Below are 18270 nucleotides of genomic sequence, written 5' to 3' on the forward strand. Positions count from 1 at the left end.
ATTTCTATGGACAGAGCTCCCATCAGTAGAGAGGACCCACATTAGGTGACAGCCGTCCGCAAGGGGATGTCATTGTGTGACTCAAAGGGAGGTAGAGCAGACATTTATAGCTTCTTCTCTCCCCTCCCCACTTCTTCAAAAGAGACTTTAATTCCTTCCAGAAGGGAAAAAAGGAAGTTGAGGTTCTTCAGAAAGAAGGAGTACCAGGTTAGAGTTATCTCTATCTGCTCCCTTAAATATTATTAGTGTAAGGGATATGATCAGGTTTGATCTAACTCCTGATCACTATGTTTCATTATTGAGGGGAAGGATGACCTTAAGCTTTATATCCAAGGCTTGATCCTTTTCCCTTTTTCTACAATGAACACACAGTGAATAGTAAAGAAACCCATTTATCCAAATTATAGCAATATAGAAAACAGATGATTTATATGCTATAGGGGAATATATACTTGCAATAGAGAGTGAAAGAGCTCTCCCATTGGGAGTGAGGTAACAGTTCAATGAAGGGAGAGTCCTAAATCTTACCCAAGGGGAAATTCCCCAAAGTCTCTACCATAGCTAGCTGGGATAGAGGCATGATAGAGATTACTAGCTTCTCCCATGTCTTCCCAGAGCCTTTTCCTTCAGTGACTTGAAGTGAGATTGACTTCTTCTATCTCCTCTCTCTAAGCTGGAAGCCAGAAGTGCCTGAAGTGACTTGAAACTCAAAGGATCCTGAAGAAAGCTGGATGAGAACTGAAGCTCTCTCATTCTCATGAACTCCACCCATGAGGAGAGAGTCCTAATGCACTTTGGGACTGGGTTTACAAGGTCACACAGCTAATAATTGAATCAGCATCAATAAGTCTTAGAGTCTGTACTTGGAACCAGGTCCTAGGCCTCCAAGTGCCATACTCATTCCCCTATATAATGATGGGACCACATATGTTGATCTGATGGTAATGAAAAACATTGGAATTGTAGTGTCAATGCAGGCTGAGATGGAAGGAGTTTTAGCTGGGCACAATAAAGGAAAGGGGAAAATAGTGTAACCAGGGGTTCAAGCTCATTTGCATAAGATCAAACCAATCTTTACCAATAAGGAAAGTCTTAATGGAAATAGGTTTGAGTCCCTTGTTACAGTAGTTTATTGGAATAAAAAGGAATGTTAACACTTGTTTGAAGCTCCCACAGGAAATTACACACTGGTGAAGGTGTTGATTACATGTAAAGGATATAGTGTGATTTCTAGCTATAAGGGATACTGCCTCACTTGGCTGGCCTCCAAGACAGGGAGTATGCAGTTAGATGAGAGCTATGTTTGGGCAGGGCTCGTAGATTCAGGTCAAACCTGATCCTGTTTTAGGAGCTGGGAGTGAAGAGTAATACCGTAGGATAGTTACCACAGAAGTGAAACTTGGATGAACAGAGCAATCTGCTGATACAGGGCAGGGAGTAGAAAGGAAATAGCCAGAGGCAGAAGGTAGAGATTCACACTCAGATTTTAGTGGGTGGTAGTAGACTAGGAGGTTTCAGGCTGTGAGAGTCAAGTACAAGAAGACAGAGGAGGAAACATGAATGTAACAATAACAATAAGCTTGCATTTAAAGGGCTACATGCTACAGTGGGAATAGAACAGGGCTTGAAGTCTTACGTTCAAATCCCAACTCTTGCACTTAGTAGCCAAGTGACCTGGGCAAGCCTCCTTGGGTTTCAGTTTCCTTATCTGTAGAGGTGTGGTTGACTAAGAGACTGATAAGGACCCTTTCAGCTCCTTATCTATGATACGGTACAATGCTTTTGTACATCTAGGTGGCAAAGTAAGTAGAGTGAAGAGCCTGGAGTCAAGGAGACTCATCTTCCTAAATTCAACTCTGGCTCAGACACTAACTGTGACTCTGGACAAATCACTTAACCCAGTTTGCCTCAGTTTTCTCATCTGTAAAATGAGCTGGAGAAGTAAATGGCGAACCACTCCGGTATCTTTGCCAAAAAATCCCCAAATGTGGTCCCAAAGCAGACAGGACTGAAATGACCAAACATTTAAAGTTTACAAAGCACTCTGCATACACTATTTCTTTTGAGTCTCACAATAATTCTGAGGCCTCATTTTACAGATGAAGTAATTGAAGTTCAGACAAGTTCAGTGATTTGTTTAAGATCACACTCTTAGGTAAGTGTCATAGCTTCCTATTTTAGCTAATTATTCTTGATAATCAAATGTCAATCTCTACTGCTCAAGCCTTTGAGGGACTCCCAATACCTCTAAATTTATTGTGATAGGGCAGAGCCCTGCTATGGCTGGTGCTGTAGGCTGGAGATTAGCAGGGTATAAGCAGCAGAGAATGAAGAGGTTGAGGAATTCCAAGGCAGCAGTAGCCATGTGTTCCCCTTCTCTGGGCGTTCCACTCAGGAAGGCTGAACTCTCTTCCAGTTCCCCCTTTTACTGGCCTCACCACAACTCATTATATGCCTTTGTATTCCCAAAGCTTCTGTGTCCAATTGTCTGTTCCTCTTAACCTTATTTTTGCTACACTGTGCTACCTCATCCTCTTCTTCACTGGGGGTCAGGCTTAGGTTCAGCCAGGCAGTTAACAGAGAGAAATAATATCTCTCTTCTAGCAACTTGCTCCTGTCTCTTTCACCTAATCATGGCTTATGTTCTGTTCTATCCCCCTGATTTTTATTTGTCCCAGGACCCAGGATAATGGTAGTAAAAGAATCTTCACTCATGACAGGAAAACAAAGGCAGACAAAAGCAGTATGAAGACTTTCTCGGAGGCTTTCTTTTCCACCGTTGCCCTTGAGATTCCAACTCCTCCTACTTCACCACTGGGGAGAGAGGAGAGCTTGGCTCCTACCAGAGGAAGACAGAGCTATTGAGGGTCACATAAGCTAGCTATGGACTCTGAGGATTCAGACAATTGGACTAAGATCAGTGCTACTGTAGGGGAATCAGGCCAACCTGAAGACAGGAGTTGTAACTGACTAATGGGACAGGGTGGTAGGGTAGATACGCCTCTTCTGGGTGTATCCAAATAAACAGAGAAAGCAAGAAGGGTAGCCCACCTCCTGGCCCTTCTCTGTTTTCCTCTTTGCTTGCTGAGTTGACCTGCAGTCATGCATTCCCTTCCCAAGATCTTTTCTGAGATCTTGTGGAGGATGGTGATGAGTACTTCAAGCTATCCAGACACCCAAGCGAAAAGGAGATTCTTGGATAAGGCACTCTGTGGACAAATGCTTCATGGTGTTGTAAGAAGGGTGTCACATACTTCCTACTCAGTAATTGTAGAGTGACTGGACTTCTTGACTAAATAAGTCCATAAGAGATATAAACTAGGTGTAGGGGTAGGGCAGGAAATAGACAAGGGATTGGAGTCAGAAAGATGCACCTTGAATCCGGTCTCATACATTTACCAGCTATGTCACCCTGGGCAAGTGACTGAACATCTCTCAGCCTCAAGCTTCTTCATCTGTAAAATGGAGATAATAATAGTACCTTCCCCACAGGGTTATTATGAGGATCAAATGAAGCATAAAGCATTTGACACTAAAGTTATTAATATTGCCATTATTGTTGTTACTATTATTAACAAGATCTAAACATCTCTATGGAATCAATCAAAGGACTTATATAAGTCATAAAAAGTCTTTGATGATGTCATACAGGAAGTATATTGTTATTATCTGGGGAGATGTAGCCATGCTCCTGTGGGTTTTGTATAAAATAGAACACCAATTGAGAATAGGGGAAGGAGGACCTCAAGAGCTGAGCCAGAAAAAAAATTGGTGATACAGAAGCAGTATGCAAAAGGAGAAAGAAAAGGTGTGACTGAGCTGGGCCAGAAAAAGAGTGACCAAGGAGGGTCTATCAGAGCAGAAGCCCTCAATTCTACCCACCTCCTCAAGGTTTGAGGGAAATTCCAAGAAAAAGTCTCTTTTTTCTCCAATATTCCCTTCCCAGTGCTTGTCTATTAACAGGCACTGTAACATACTCTGCTCATTTCTTTACTACCACATTTCTGGTAACCTAAATATTGCCTCAACCACAAAGAGATCAGCTAGAGATAAATATAAATTTAAATTAAAACAGAGAGCCAAACCTCTGCCTAAATGTTAGGAATTTTCCTAACTCAGGACTTTGAGTGATTGTGATTTATAATCCTAACGTTTTGCTTAATATAAACTCCTAAAGGCTGCAGAGGAGGGAACCATGTGGACCTGAGGGGCCAATGTGTTGTTGCTAGCCTTAAAACAGGCTAATTATTGCAGCAAAGTGGGTTAGTTTTGCTGAACTGCTTTTCTTTCTCTTATTATTATTATTATTTTTTTTTGGAAGGCATCACTTTCTGGGCAAAAGAGTAGGGAAGGAATAAAGGTGACATTAAAAAGAAAAGACAGCAATAAAAATTTTAAATCCAAAGTGAAAAATGCTCATTCACTGATTCAAAGTAAAGAAAACTATTTTCTCCCCAGTTATGCTTCAATAATTAGCACAGGGTCCAGCACATACTAGGTGCAAGATTAATTGATATAATTAATAAATATGAGTTTGTTTAAAAAATACTAGCTGTGGATAGTAAAAACTAAGAGATTAGGGATTTGAATTATGCTATTAAGATAAACTTCCACTAAGTCACAGTATCTTAGATTGAACAAGAAGAGCACAATTCACCTAATCTAACTCCCTTATTTTACAAAGGAGAAAAAGGAGAGGAGGGAGGATGTGAATAAGGCCCCAGAGCAGCAGAGCCAGATTTCAGTTCACATTGTTATTAAATAAGGTAAATGTCCCAAACAACTCTATAAACAAATATAATTTTATCTGAACACATATAAAAGACTCTGGGATAGATTTTAACAAAAGTGTTTTTTTAAAACTTGTTATCTTCATGGTTCATGAATGAGATAGATTTTTATAACATAATGCCACAATTTTCGGACCACTTTTTACCCAGTGTCCTATAACATCTAGGGTGGCTAGGTGGCACAGTGAATAGACTCATCACCCTGAATACAAATCTCGTCTCAGACACTAGATGTGTGGCCCTGGGCAAGTCACTTCACCCTGTTTACCTCAGTTTCCTCATCTGTAAAATGAGAGTGAGAGAAAATGGCAAACCACTCCAGTATCTCTGCCAAGAAAACCCCAAATGGGATCACAGTCAGATACAATTGAAAAACAACTTGACAACAACATCACTTCTAACTAGGTGCACCCAAAAGAATAGAGTAAGGCTTCCAAACTCTCAAGTATGCAATTATCATTGATCTGTGCCACAGAATCAACAGAGCACATCTCTGTGCAGTTGTACATCTGTGCAACAGAGCTTGGTGTATTTTGTGTCTAAGAACGCAAGCAACTTATAGCAAAGTTCAATGATCAATAATTTCCTTAGGGACATGAAGCAAATGGAACAAGCAAGGAAAGTCACCCATGTGACCAGACTCCTTACAGTTGTACTGCTCTGCCATGAGGTTCTTCTACCTTGCTCTCTTGCTTTCCTTCCTTCCAAAACAAAAAACATTACCAACTACAATAGCTTAATAACTTTAATAGCTTAAAACTTCACTGACTAAACATTAGCTCAATGGCCTAGACTCTTCAGATCTTTAACTACCACCAATAGGGCAAAAGAAGCTGCTGCTCTCCTTAGGGCAGTTGTCTACAGCTATTGCATTCCTGTTTCATCTTGCCCTACTTTTCTTATCAGGGTGACACACACAACCACTGAGTCTCAGAATTGAAAGGAATCCTCACCCAAAGCAGTAAGAGACAAGGTGTCAGATGGCAGGGAAATAAAAGTCATGTGGGCCCATTACCAGAGTAACTATGGGATAGCAATCTCCAATAAGCAGACATGAACAGTTCAAGTTAAGTTTCATCAACTCTGCTTCGTGGCTTCCTTGACTTTCTTCAAGTCTCAACTAAAGTCCACCTTCTTCAGGAAGCCCAAATTAACATATGAAGAAAGATGCTATCTGCATCCAGAGAAAGAAATGATAAATAGAAGTATGTATAGAATAATTATATACACACACCCACATATGCATACAAATGTGTATGTAAATGTGTATGTACATACATACATATGTGTATATAAATATATATATATGTATTATGCCTATTTGTGTCTAATGGTAGCCATCTCTAGGGTGAGAGGCAGGGGAAGGAAGGGGAAAAAGGGGAAAAAAGAAATTTACATGATAACTAATATTTATTTAAAAGAAATAATAAGTTGTACATAATAGATTTGCAGTTTCATGTGCAATCATCTTTTTATTATACTATATTGTAGAAATGCTTGTTTAAATCCATAAGTTAAAAATAAAATTAACAAAATTTTTGCATGAATATTTTTAAAAAAGAAGCCATTCCTGGTCCTCTTTAATCTTAGTCATTTTCCTCTGAAATTATTTCTTGTTTATCCTGTTATCTTGTTTGTAAAAAGTTGTTTGCATGTGGTTTCCCTGATTAGACTGTGAGCTCCTTGAGGGCAGGGACTCCAGTTTTTAAAAAAATTTTCTTTATGCCCCAAGTGCTTAGCACAGTACCCAGGACATAACATTTGTTTAATAAATGCTTGTTGACTTGACTTTCATCAAACTAGTGACAGTATTTTGCATGAATTGTAAGATTTAGATTGGAAAGGGGGCCTTAGAGATTATTTATCCCAATCTCCCTTTGCTCAGAAAACCTAGAGGATGGGGTGGCTAGGTGGTGCAGTGAATAGAGCACCGGTCCTGGAGTCAGGAGGACCTGAGTTTAAATATGACCTCAGACGTACCACAAAAATTAGCTGTGTGACCTTGGGCAAGTCACTTAACCCGAGTTGCCCTACCTTTCCCCCTCCCAAAAAAAAAGCAAAAAAAAAACCCCAAAACCCAGAGGAGTTAGGCAAGCCCTTCTCTCTTCCACTGTTTCCTGGACAAGGTGCCAAATATGAAGTTTCTTAGATTAGTCCAACTTTTTGATAAGGTGTAAAATCTTTATTGCTCTGTTGATGTGACCTATTTTTCAGTTATTAGTGTAATTCATAGCTATAGAGATGCATCAGCAATAAGGACCAATGAGCTGATGCTACATTGACGATAAACACATGGCCATGGAGTTGCAGTTTGTAATGCACTTCCCAGGAGAGGAGGTACAGTACAGCAATAAATACAGACCTAATATTGGGGAAGAGTTATAGACCCACCCATCGGGAGTAGAGACACAGACTTTAGACAGACTGGCTTCTCTAGAGAGTCTACAGCATCTGTATGGTTCCTTAGAAGACAAGGAGTCAGGATCAGGAGAATAACTAAATTAGACCTATTCTTTCCCTGGTACATCTAGGTGGCACAACAGATAGGATGCTGCTTTTGGAGTCAGGAAGATCTAAGTTCAAATCTGGCCTCAGACATTTACTAGCTGTGTGATTCTGGGCAAGTTACATGATCTGTATCTGCCTCAGTTTCCTCATCTATAAAAAAAGAGATAATAAAACCTAGGGTTGTGAGGATAAAATGAGATACCATTTGCAAAGTGCTTTGCAAAACATAATGTGCTATATTAAAAAAAAATGCTAAAATGCAAGCTACACAGTTACAGTTGGTTGAACTCTATAAGTCCCTCGGGGAGATGAGGACACTCCAAGAAGAGTTGTCTTGACTTGACTATTTATGGACTCAGGTATGAGTTCTTCTTTTTTTCCATTAGATTAAACAAGATCTATCATATAATTAATGCCTTGCTAGCTTGAGTGCTTTCATGTGAGCTGAGGGCTTCCTTTTTGAGGAATCCTAGGAATGGGCCAAATTCTGATGTTCCACAGGGAAACTTTGGGTGGGGCCATGAGCCATAGTTGTACACTGATAAACCAACTTTGCCCAAAAGGGTTATGTAACTTGCCCAAGATCATATAGTCAATAAGTGGGCCAGACAGGATTCAAACCCCTATCTTCTGACCCTAAATACAGTGTTCTTTCCTCTACTTCATGATCTTTTTGTCTTTTTAATATCTCTAAAACTTTTTCTCTTCACTCTGAGCTTTGTGACTACAATTATCTGTTCACTAGCCTCTCTGTCTTTAAATATTGCTGTTTCTACTTAGTTCAGGTGTCATACTCAGATAGCAAGGAGGGCCAATAAACCCATTCACAAGGATGCCTGGGGGCTACATATTGACCTAGAAAAACACTTTTTAACATTTTCTATGTTTATTGTATATTTATTTATTTTCTTATGTATTTCCCGGTTACATTTCTGGTCATGCTGAGGAGTACTGTGAGCAGCTAGCTGGCTGGGTGTTTGACTCTACTCTAAATAGTATTGCTCCTATTGGTAAGATTGTGTTAACCCCTTCTCTCCCTAGACCTTTTCTCCCACAAGGAAAGAGTCTTCACTCTGCTGCAACCTGTTTGCATTCACTTTCCTTTTGTAGCTCAAGAAATGATGTCCTAAAATTAATGTGAAAGGCCTATCTTTTCATCATGTCTTTTGCCTGAATTTGTACAAAAAGCTTAAGCAGTGAATGACAAGTTTTCTTGGCTTTGTTCTTTTGCCTAAAGCCTTTCTAAATGAGCACTTAAAAAAAAAAAACGAAGTGATGTGGTAGACAAAATTTATTACTCACATTGCTCGACTCCCAAGCCTTTAGAGGTACAGTTATTTCAAGCACAGACTGTTCCGAGAATTGACATCATCCGATTCAATTGGAAGCAGAAATTTTTAACAAAGGGAACCGAAGTCCCAGGGATCTAATGGTTTGATGTTTGTATTTCATTTTAAGTGATCTGAAGGGAGTAGAAAAAAATTGGGGAAAAAATCCAACCCAAAACCCCCCACAAAAACCCCATGTATAGTAAATATAAGAAATAGGAGTTTTAGAGGTTGAAATTCCCCAAAAGTATGAATAACTCAACCATCATAAACAAAGGGTAAATAAATCACAACTGCCTTACCCCCAACTCTCCATCTTTTTTGTATAAACCCTGGCAGGCCAAGAAAGGAATACCATATGGCGTGGTTTAAAGTGGTTAGAAGATAACCACATAACCCTGGCATGTAATGAATTGTGAGAGCCAGAGGCCAACCCTCAGTAAGGAGTGTGGTTTCTTCACAGCAACCAAATACCAAGGGATGTGTTTTCTGTTCCTTAAGCCTCCCTGGGCCCCAGCTCTAAAGTCTTGTTGATTCACTATGAATTCAGTACAGAGGATTTCAGCATCTTCCCACCTGTGGTCAGTGGCTGAAAGGTCTAGCTTGTGCTGAATGCATGGTCAAGACAGCCTAAGGAGAAAGGTGGGAACAGGATCATGATCTGTGGTTATGGAATGTTTTTCTGATGTGGGAGAGCATTAACCATCATTCCCGAATCAGAGCAAGTTACATGACAGAGCCATACAGTATTTCCTTTGTCTTTGACCCGAGTCTCCTGATGTTTCTGTGTTCCTATTTACATAACATTTAACATGTGACAATTTTAAGTCAGCTTCCTAAAGTATTTTTTATAAGTGGAGTTGGTTTAAGTGAACACTTTCATGTTTTAAGTTTGTATGAAGATATTTCTGAGTCTCTTTCTTTTATTCTGCATCTATAAAACAAAGGAGTTGGAATAGATCATCTCTAAAGCCTCTTTTAACTGCTAACATTTTTCTTCTTACGAATCTAGCAACACATGATTAAAGGTCCCTTTTGGTTCTGAAATTAAAGGATTCTGTTTCTAAGTTCCACTCTCTTCTTTCTTTTGTAGCAACATGTTTTCTCCCAAGTAGAATCAGAGATTAATCCAGAAAAGTTAAAGTAAGTTGTACAAGTGTTGCCATCTATAGGAAGAACATGTATTACATTTGCTTTACCATGACTGATAAATAATAACAAAAAGAAAACATTTTATTAATTCCCAACCAGTATCTTATTATCATGATATTTACTTATAATTTTTATTACCACTGTTAATAATTTTAAAACAATTTGCATGAGTTTTATTTTATAACCAGTTACTTTTTTTAATAAAAAATTTTTTTCAAGCAAAAACCTTCCTGCTTTCCCTTCTACTCTTCCCCCTCCCCTCCCACCACTGCACCATGGAGAAAGCAAAAAAAAAAAAACAACAACCCCAAAATATCTGTTAAAAATATATATATATTCAAGCAAAGTAAATTCCTGAATTGTCCATGTTTTTTAAAAAGTGTCTCAATCTGCACTCTAAGTCCACCACCTCTCTAAGAAGTGGGTAGCAATGTCTCATCATGAGTCCTCTGGACTTTTGGTTGAATATTGCATTGGTCGTCACTCTTAAGTCTTTCAAAGGTATTTTTCTTTACAGTGTTGTTGTCCCTATATGAATACTTCTCTTGGTTCTGCTCACCTCACTCTACATCAGTTCATATAAGTCCAAGTTTTCTCTGAAACTATGCCTTTCACCATTGTTTATAGAACAATAGTATTCCATCATATTTATATACAATAATTCGTTCAACTGAAGGATGCCCTCCTTATTTTTCAATCCCTTGCCAATACAAAAAAAGAACTACTATAAATATTTTTGTACATATGGATCTTTTTCTTCTTTCTCTAATAGTTTTGGGTTGTAGACCTAGTAGTGGTATAGCTAGGTCAAGTAGTATGTACAGTTTAATAGCTTTTTAGGCACAATTCCAAACTACCTACAGAATGACTGTGCCAATCCACAATCCCACCAACAGTGCATTAATGTACCTGTTTTTCCCTAGCCCCTCCAGCATTTCTTTCTTTTTAAAAAATTTTTGTTATCAAATTTGGCAGTCTAATGAGTATGAGACAGAACCTCAGAGTTCTTTTAATTTGCATTTCTCTAATTATTAGCGATTGAGAGCATTTTTAAAAATATGGCTATTGATAGCTTAGATTTCGTCCTTTGAAAAATACCTGCTCATGGGGCAGCTAGACGGATCAGTGAATAGAGCACCAGCTTTGGAGTCAGGAGGACCTCAGTTGAAATCCAGTTTCAGACACTTAACACAAAACTAGCTGTGTGACATTGGGCAAGTCACTTAGCCCCAATTGCCCTGCCTTCCCCCTCCAAAAAGCAAAAAGAAAAAAAAAAAGAAAAATACCAGTTCATATTCATTAGCCATTTATGAATTGAGAAATAGCTTTCACCCTTAGAAATTTGTATGAGTTTTCTATATACTTTCAAAATGAGTCTTTTATCAGAGAAATTTGCTATGAAAATCCCCCCTTTTCCTGTTTCTCTTCTAATTTTAGCCTCATTGATTTTATTTGTTCAAAACCTTTTAAATTTTATATAATCAAATTTGTCCATTTACTCTCTTTGCTTCTATCCCTTGTTTAATCATGAACTCTCTTCCTATCTATAGATCCAACAAGTTAATTTCTTCCTTGCTTCTCTAATTTGTTTATGTCACTTATGGCTAAATCATATATCCATTTGGAGCTTATTTTGGTTTGTAGAATAAACTATTAATCTATACCTAGGGTTTACCAGACTGATTTCCAGCTTTCCCAAAATTTTTTTTTAATCAAATAGTGAATTTTTACCTTAATGTGCTCGTTTGCTTCTTTACAGTGTATACCTAACATGTTCCACTGATTAACCTCTCTATTTCTTAAGCAGCACCAAATTATTTTAATTTTTACTGCTTTGGATTATAGTTTGAGATCTAGTACTGCTACTAAGGCCCCCCTCCCTCCAACTTTTTTGCATTAATTACTTGAGATTCTTGATCCTTTGTCCCAGATAAATTTATTATTTTTATTTTTTAGCTCTACAAAATAATTCTTTGGTAGTGTGATTGGTATGGTACTGAGTATGTAAATTAATTTAGGTACTATTGTCATTTTTATTATATTGGCTCAGCCGACTCAAGAGCAATTAATATTTCTTTAGATATTTAGATCTATCTTTATTTGTGCAAAGAGTGTTTTGTAATTGTGGTCGTAAAGTTCCTGTGTCTGTGCAGGTAGAATGCCAAGTGTTCCATACTTTCTGTCTTTATTTTTAAATGGAATTTCTCTATTTCTCCCTGCTGGATTTTTTTGATAATACACACACAAAAAAAAATTGCCATGTAACCTTGGGCAAGTTACTTAACCCCAATTGCCCCCCAAAAGGCAAAAAAAAAATACTAATGATTTACGTTTTATATCTTGCAAGTATGCTGAAGTTAATAATCAGTTAATTCATTTTTAGTTGATTCTATAGGGTTCTCTGTGGCAGGTAGGTGTAACACCAAGTACAAGCAACTTTCAGGTTCAGAATTATGAGCATAGCAAACTTCATTTATTCAGTGACAGATTAAGGCAAGACATTCACAGAAAAGAGAAAATCAAAATACAGGGTAATTCAGTCATTTAGTAAGTCCTCAATTCAATCACAAAGTACTAAGGTCCAAGTACTCCACCCCTGGAGAGTACATTCATTTAGTCAATCACAAAATCTTCTCTCTATTCAACTGGAGATTAGTTTCCAATCATAAACAAAGTACATTCATTTGGTCAGTCACAAAGCACAAAAATCAAAGTACTCCACCCCTGAATCACAACTGAATTGCAATTATCATCAGTTACCACCAAGCACCTTTTCAAAGAGATAGTGGAGAGCACAAAGGCCATCTACCCCTAAGCCACAACAAGGTTAAGATATCATCACAGCATTCAATACCCAAGGAGAGGTCTTTTCTTCATCTTGACCCAAGGCAAGTTCTCAGCAATCCCTGTTCCTGGGAAGATAAAGTTTAACAAAGCCACAATATACATTGCCAGCATCCTCATCCATTCACTCTCTTCCTGAGAACAGTCTCAGGACCCCTCATCAGCAAGATCCTCCTCCAGGATATCTGTAAACATACAACAAGAAAATCCTCCTTCAGGGCTTATGAACCAACAGCAAGGTCCCAGGACCCTCGCAACAACAGCACTGTCCTCTACCAGCAGACAGGTCTGGCAAACTAACATCAAAACAGACAGAAAAAATACTGGCACCACAGTCATGCCTCCTCAGTTCTTGGCAGCTCCAGGTGGCAGTTCTCAAAAGTCCTGGGCAGCTCCAACTGGCCCTCAGCAATCTGGGTGGCTTTGGCTGGCAGTTCTCTCTCTCAGCAACTATGCCCCCAGAAATTCTCTCCCTCTCTCTGCCTCCAAGATGCTGCTCCCAAAAGTTCTTCTGGCCTCTCTCTGCTTGGGCCTATCTCTAAATCCAAGGTACCAGCTCCTCCCAGTTCAGCCCCCTCTCTTCACATCAACAAGTCCATCCCACAAGTGGGATTCACAAACTCTGGGTTTTAACACTTAACCCCAAAACTAAGCCAATATAAGGGGATATTTAAGTTCTATTACCATTATGCACAGTGGACAGAGCACCAGGCCTGAAATCAGGAAGACTCAGCTTCCTGAGTTCAAATCTGGCCTCAGACTCTTGCCAATTGTATGATCCTGGGCAAGTAATTTAACCCTGTTTGTCTCAGTTTTTTCATCTATAAAATGAACTAGAGAAGGAAATGGTAAACCACTCTCATATTTTTGCATTGACAATTTTGAATGGGGTCATGAAGAGTCAGACACAACATAGGGTTCTCTAAGTAAACCATCATAGAATCTACAAAAAGTGATAATTTTGTTTCCTCTTTGCCAATGCTTATTCCCCCAATTTCTTTATTATTGCTTTAGCTAGTATTTCTAGCACCATACTGAGTAGTAGCAGTGATAATGAACATCTTCTTTTTTATTCTTGATCTTACTGGAAAAGTTTCTTTTTATTATCCTCATTATAAACAAAGCTGGCACTTGGTTTTAAATAGATACTGCTGCTCATATTAAGGAAAGATCTGTTTATTCCTATGCTTTCTACTTATAGGAATGGATTATATCTTGTCAAAAGTTTTTTCTGAACTATTGTCATAATCATATGATTTTTGTTCTTGTTATTAATGTGGTGAATTTTGTTTATAATTTTTCCATGTATTGAGCCAGCCCTGCATTCCTGGCATAATTCCAACCTCATCATAGTATATAATCTTTGTCATATGTTGACATAGTCTCCTTGCTAATATTTTATTTGGCATTTTTACTTCAATATTAATTAGGAATATTAGTCTATAGTTTCTTTTCTCTGTTTTGACTCTCCCTAGTTTTAGATATCATATTTGCATCATAGAAAGAATTTGATAGGATCCCTTCTTTTTCTATCTTTCAAACAATTTATATAATATAGGAATAAATTACTCTTCAAATATTTGGAAGAATTTGCTTATAAATCCCTCTGATCCTGGTGTTCTTCTTTGGGAGTTCTTTTATGGTTTGTTGACCTTTTTCTGAGACTAAGTTATTTAAATATTCTATCTCTTGTTCTGTTAGTCTAAGTATTTTATATTTTTGTAAATATTCATCCATTTCATCTAGATTGTAATTTTGATTGGCATATTATTGTACAAAATAGTTCCTAGTAATAATTTTTATTTCTTATTCCTTGTTTTGAATTTTCCTTTTTCACTTTTGATATAGTATTTGGTTTTTCTTTTCTTATTATTAAAAATAAAGTTAGCTAATGAATGATGTATCTATTTTATTGGCTTTCCCTCCAGGGGAAGATGGGAAGGGGAGTGGAAGGGGAAAATTTAACTACTATGTGCCAGGTACTGTGATAAGCACTTTTTACAAGTTTTATCTCATTTGATCCTTGTAACAACTCTGGGAGATAGGTACAATTATTATCTCCATTTTATAATTGAGAAAACTAAGACAAACAGAGGTTAAGTGACCTGCCTAGATCTAGCCGTAAGTATCTGAGTCCAGATTTGAACTCAGGTGTTCCTGACTCCAGGCCCAGTGCTCTATCCACTTTTATCAATAGCTGTCTCCTTATCTCATTTATTAATTCTATGGGGGGGGGGGAGGGAAGGGGGAGGGAAAGGGTTGCTTTCAGTTTTGTTAATCTGTTCTTTTATTTTCAGGATTTATATTTTGGTGTTTAATTGGGGGGAGGGGTGTGAATTTTTTAGTTTTCTTTCTTTTTTTAGTTTCATGCCCAATTTGTTCATCTGTCCTTTTCCTCTTTTACTGATAAAAGTGTTTAGAGATATAAAATTTCTCCTAAGGACTTTGACTGTATCTCAAATATTTTCATATGCTTATTGTTATCATTGTCTTCATTGAAATTATAGATTGTTTCTGTCATTTGTTCTTTAATCCACCCATTCTTTAAAATTAAGTTATTTAGGGGCAGCTAGGTGGCTCAGTGAATAGTTCCTGGAGTCAGGAGGACCTGAGTTCAAATCCGGCCTCAGACACTTAACACAAAAACTAGCCATGTGATCTTGGGCAAGTCACTTAACCTCAATTGCCCTCCAAAAAAGCAAAAAAAAAAAAAATTAAGATTAAGTTATTTAGTCTCCAATCAATTTTAATTATTTCTTCAATGGCTCTTCATTAAATATCATTTTTGTACATTGTCATTTGTAAAAGGTGTATTTAATATTTCTGCATTTATTTGTGATTTTTTTTTTTGCTCTAACGCATGGTCAAGTTTTGTAAAGGTGGCATACAACATTGAAAAATATGTATACTTCCTTCTATACCCATTCATTTATCTTTAGAGGTCTACTATATCTAATTTTTCTAAAATTTTATTCTGGTATTTACCTCTTTTTGTTTATTTTTTGGTTGAATTTACCTATTTCTTCATGTCTAAGACAAACAGAGGTTAAGTGACCTGCCTAGATCTAGTAGTAAGTGTCTGAGTCCAGATTTGACTATTGGTAGACTATAAAATGTCTATTTCTCATTTAAGTTTTCCTTTCGGCAGAATGTAGTTTCCCTGTTTATCTCTTTTAACAATGTAAATTTTTGCTTAGATTTGTCTGAGATCATGATTGTATGACTACCTTTTTTTTTTTTAACTTCAGCTGAAGCATTATAGATTTTGCTCTAATCCCTTGTTTTAACTCTGGAGATACCTTTCCTTTTCAAACATATTTCTTATAAACAATATATTTTTGAATTCTGCTTTGTAATAGATTCTGCTTTCCTCTTGTGCTTTATTGGTGAGTTCATCCCATTCCATTCAATTATGATTGTTAATTGTGTATTTCCTTCCATCCTGTTGTCTTATATCTTTCCTTCTCTGTGTTTTCTGCCCACTCTTTATAAAGAGGAGGGTGTTATGAAAGGAGTGAGCTCAGCATCAGTATTCTAAGTTTTATTTAATCTACTTCTGCTTCCCTCTCTCTCTTCTCTCATTTAGAGTTCAATAACAGGTTCTTATCCATTCTTTCTTTTAATCTACTCTTTGAAATCCACACTCCTTAGTTAGTGCTTATTATGTTTAAGACTAATCTCTCCTTTAATCTACCCTCCCTGTATTCCCTCTTTCCCTTCTTCCCTTTTCATCCAGTTTACCTCTTAAGTGAAATGTATTCTGTACACAACTGTGTATGTTTATTATTCCCTCCTTTGACCAGTTCAAATGAGAGTGAGGTCACCCACTCCCGCCCCACCCCTTCCTACTTGTTTGAATAGACATATAAATGTATGTATGTATGTGTATATATGTGTGTGTATACATATACATATATACACACCCCAAGTGTGAGATAACTTTCCTCATCCTTTTCTGCAGTTACTATATTCTTTTCTGTTTCCTTTGTATTCTTCTTTTAAGAGCATCACAACACAGAAGAACAACTCCCAGGCCCTCTAATTAGATTTATGTTCATTTCATCTGAGCTCAGTACAATAGCTTCTATTAAGTACTTCCTATGTTCCAGGTATTGTGCTAGGCATACAAATGCAAAAATAATAGTCCCTACCTTCTGGGAACTGACATTTTATTAGGTGGAAACAACATGTACAGAAATAAGTAAAGATAAAATACATAGAAAGTGAATTAAAAATAATACTGAGATAAGGAAGAATATGAACAACTAGGAACATCAGGATCACCCTCAAGTGATCAAGTATATGGATTAAGTCTTGAAAAAAAACAACATGGATTTCAAGAGGCAGAAGTGAGGAGAAAGAGCATTCCAGGACAGTCTCAGTAACTGTATTGAGGTGAGAGATGAAATATTGTGTGAGGAACAACAAGTAAGACAGTTTTACTTGAATGTAAGTCGTGACAGATATGATAGCTATTGAGTAGGTAGAATCAAAAGAAGTGTAAATGATTGGAAAGTGAGGGAGAGGGGAAAAATAAAGGTCATCAGGTTGTAAACCTAGGTGACTGGAAGAATGATACTATTCTTGACCAAAATAGAGAAATTAAGGAATAGGGGTGGGTTTTGGGGAAAAGAAAATAAGTTCTTTTTTTAGACATTTAGTTTGAGATACCAATGGTGCATCCATATGAAGATGTCTAGGAAAAATGGCACTTTAGGACTGAGGCTAAAGAATAAGATGATGTCCTCATGAAAGCTGTCAAGATCACCAAGAGAATAGAAAGGAATGCCCATGTCAGAGCCATGGGGTACACTCACACAAAGGTAACTGTGTGTGTGTGCATGCACACATACATACATGATAACAAAGCAAAGGAGGCTGAGAAAGAACAATTCAACAGGTGTGAGGAGAACAAAAAAAAAAAAAGAGTAGGGTCATGAAAGTATAGGTAGCAGAGAATATCCAGGTGGTTTAGGGGATCAATAGTAGCAAAAGCTGTGCAGGAGTTAAGAAGGATGAAGACTGTGAAAAGGCCATGGATTAGCAATTAAGAATTATTGATAACTTTGAAGAAAACAGTTTTAACTGAGAAGAAAGCCAGGCAGATAGGGGTTGAGAAGTCAGTGATACGTGAGGAAACAAAGGTATCTTTTTCTAAAATTAAAGGTAGACTTCTGGCAAAGATGGCTTCCTGAATGGGAAGTAGACTGCCCAGAAAAACCTCCAAGTTCACAAAAGATGGAATAATAATCAAGAAATTCAATGAGAAAGCACAATAAATGACTCCTCTCCTCCCCAGAATTATACAAAAATTCAGCCAGAAGCCTAGTGACAATAGGAAATGAAGCCCTCCAGCTAAGAAGGTACCTGTACGACCAGACATAGGACATGTGTAGCTAATCAGCTTCTGTATCCATAGACATCAAAACAGGATATTCTCCTAAGAAATCCTCAAAATATCGAGAAAGTCCAGGGTAAGGATCTTGAAATTTTGGGGGAGCAGCAGCAGTCAGTGATTAGTGTAATGATAACTAGTGAGTTGTTGTAGGTCCCAGACAGGGAGGGCCCAGGCCCAGGGGCTTTGAGGTTCTTAAGACTGATCTGAGATATTGAAAAGGGCCCTGAAGATCCAGTGCTTTGAACCTCAA

This window comes from Petaurus breviceps, unplaced genomic scaffold (assembly GCF_028583685.1).
Source record: "Petaurus breviceps papuanus isolate PSGF00001 unplaced genomic scaffold, PetGlider_PUasm1.0 98, whole genome shotgun sequence".
NCBI classification, from domain to species: Eukaryota; Metazoa; Chordata; class Mammalia; order Diprotodontia; family Petauridae; genus Petaurus; species Petaurus breviceps.